Here is a 3,409-nt window from a genome sequence, read left to right on the forward strand (position 1 = left end):
CTTTAGAAGACCCACTCTGGGGATGTGGTCTCCTATTGCTTCTTTTATGAAAACCCCAGAGCACTTCTCAATCACGCTGTGTAAATAGCTCACCACCAGCCTCAGCCCTTCATTAGGCTCCCCAGGGAAGAATGGGCAAGTTGCAGGGGTAGGGGTGGTGCCCAGAAAGGGCTGGTCCTGCAGCCTGTGTCTGGAGACAGACAAGGGCGCCCAGACCCAGTCAGAACATCTGCCCAGGCCTCTGAACACATTACCAGGGCCCTGAAGGGCCCCGGCCTCCCTTTGGGAGAAAGGGGCCCTGGGCGAATCCTCCCAAGGGTGATGTGACTCTTCAAGTAAGTGGAGGCTGGGCAGCCAACACCCTGAAGGCCGTGATTCTCAAAGTCAAGTCCCTGAACCAGCAGCCTCACCTGGGAACTTGTTGGAAATGCAGATTCTCAGGCCCACCCAAGACCTCCTGAATCAGCAACTCCAAGGGTCTGGCCCAGCAATCTGCATCTTAGAAAGCTCTCCAGGTGATTCTCATGCACAATAAAGCTTGAGCATCACTGTTCTGGGGTGGGAAAGACATACTATTTCACCTTTTACTTGAATACCTCCTCTAATACAGATCTCACCACCAACCGAGACAGCTGTCCTTGAGCTGAGCTAGGCTGAGAGTCACATACAAGATGTTTACTATGATATTGCTTGTGATGGTGACAATCTGGAAACCGTGAATGAATGTTCATTGGTGAGAGAATAGGTAAGTAACCCATAGGAATACAGATTTGGGAATACTATGCGGTCATTAAAAAGAATGAGGTACGTTTACATACACTGATGTGCAAAGATCTCCAAGATGTACCATGAAATGGAAAAGGAAGTTGCTAAATAATACTTAGAACTCAGATTTATGATGGAAAAAAAGTACACCGCACAAAACTATTCATCCTTACATCTACACACATAAATGAAAACGTACTGAAGAGACTGGAAGAAGAACCCCCCCCAACTGACACCCCAAGTAAGAGACTGGGGTGGGAGAACTTCAGCTTTAACTGTGCTGTTTCTTTTCTTCCCCATTATCTGTATTATTTACATCATTAAAAGTCAGATTTAAAGAATGAACAAAAACCTTGAAATTAGATCTAATTTGAAAAAAGGAACTTAAGTCAAGAAGCAAGTATGCTGGGGCGGGATTACCATGCCCTGCGTTAGGCCCAGAGCCCAGGAGGGAGTCGGATGCCAGAATTCGGACCCTGGCGCACAGAGCCCAGGCCACCCCAGGAAGAGGGGAGAAGTGCTGTGTGGTGCAAGTGGAAGGAAGGAGGTTTGGTTGCCTGGGGGCTGCTGGCCAGGCCAAGCAACCCTAACGTACCAGGTGTGTCCAGCAGCCTCCACCTTCCGGCCCTCCTCTCCTCCTAGTCGCCCCAAACCCCTCCTAATCAGTCAGCAGTGGGAGGACAGTTGGCTGCCCGCTCCCAGGAGCACCTGGAGTTTAAAAAAGACACCTGGAGAAGAGCAACGCTTACCCCACCCTGCAAGGAATCACGTGCTGACGAAGGGAACTCCAACAGGTGAGCAGAGGTTTGGTTGGTTGATAGTCCTCACACATGCTGCGAAGGCTTGTTTCCCACGGAGACCTAGACAGAGCAAGTGGCACAGTCATGGGTGTCACGGTGGCTGCCCCCAGACCCCAGACCCAGGCCCTTGCCCTCTTCTCCAGATTGTCTATGACCTTGTTAGCAGTACAATTCCTCCTACCCTCTGCCCTTTCAACACACCTCAGGACCTTTTCACAGCCTGTTCCCTTGACCTGAATTGCCCTCTCCCCAGACCCCCATTCCCCAAGAGAACTCCTATGCACACTTCAGATCTCTGATGAACCCTCACTTCTTGGGGAGGACTTGAGTCCCCCAAACCAACTCATTTCCTGCTGAGGTCAGCCCTCATTGTCATCTCAGATGTCTCCTTTGTATGTAGCACCGTTGTAATGATATGTTTATGTGTGTCTAATGTTTGTGCACTGTTTCCCCATCTCCCCACCTGGACTCTGAGCTTTGTTTATGTCCATTCATTTAATCCTCACACTGACCCTATGAAGGTGTGTTCCTAATTGAACAGATGAGGAGACTGTGGCATGGAGGAGTGCTAGGCCTCCCTTTTACCTTTCCAGCACCTGTCCAACCCAAGGGACTGTTTCTCCAGGTGTCCAGGAATCCTTTCTCCAGAGCTTGGTGAAGATGAAATATGGGCAGCCTGAGTGTCCCAGGCTTGGCCCGCAGGTCCGACCTCCAGCTAGAGCCAGAACAGGACTAAAAGGCATTCAACGTCCAATGAAATTCCCTGGAAAGAGACCCTTCCCCTTTGGCCCTGCCCCCTAATTATCAATAGTTCCTTATAAAGCAAGCTGCATCAGGGAGCCTGGTGGGTCGCGTACCAGCTGCACACAAACCCAAGGCAGGTTCCCTGAGGTCGTAAAAGGCACAGAGAGATGGCTGCCCAACACACACCCGCCAAACCCAGCTCCCTGCTATGCTGTGCCCTTCCTGGCTGGACAGGGCTGGACTGACCTGCGGACACAGAACCCAATCAGACCCCTGCCCTCAGAGGCTGGGGATACCTGTGGGCAGTGCGTGCAAAAACAAGCTGCACACACCTGCGCAGGAGGGAAGCCATCTCTAGCTGCCCCTCGGGACACGCAGGGGAAGCATGGGATTCAGCTGCAAGGTGATAGGTGTTGACCTGGGAGGTCAGGGGCAGAGGGGGTCTATGCAGAGCATCACGCAAGGCCCAGAAAACCAGGAAGTGTCAGCTTGCTTAGGGAAGCCCAAGGGAAGTGACTGGGTATCCTCACCACACCGCAAACCCTCTGGGAGCAGAGAGCAGAGGTGAGTTCTGACAGTAGGAGACCACCCTATGCCTCCACAGGAGGGACTTTCTTTTACTGAAGTATAGTTGATATATTATCTTATATTAGTTTCAAGTATACAACACAGTGGTTCAACAGTTATTCACGTTATTAAATCTTTCCCTCCACTACTGCAGTTACTGTCAACACAGGAAGATGTTCCAGAATCATTGGTTATACTCTCCACTCCTTACTACTATTCTCGTGACCAACTTAAATTATGAATGAGAATTTTTGTGCCCCTTTTATCCTCCCCACCCTCCATCCTCACCATTACCCCTCCCCCATGGTAACCACCAGTCCCTTCTCAGTGTCTATGAGTCTCACAGCAGGGACTTTAGATTTGCAACAGAGGACTATGCAAGGATAGTGAGCAGAGAAGCCATCTGTGCTGGGATCCCTCAGGCATCTAGGGAGGATGGCTCTGGCCCCTGAGCCGTCTGTGGCTGGACTGGAGTCAGGTGAGGCAGAGCGTAGCGACAGCAGCACATAAAGGGACCAGGGGTCTGGACTAAG

This window comes from Manis pentadactyla, chromosome 13 (assembly GCF_030020395.1).
Source record: "Manis pentadactyla isolate mManPen7 chromosome 13, mManPen7.hap1, whole genome shotgun sequence".
In the NCBI taxonomy this organism is placed as follows: domain Eukaryota; kingdom Metazoa; phylum Chordata; class Mammalia; order Pholidota; family Manidae; genus Manis; species Manis pentadactyla.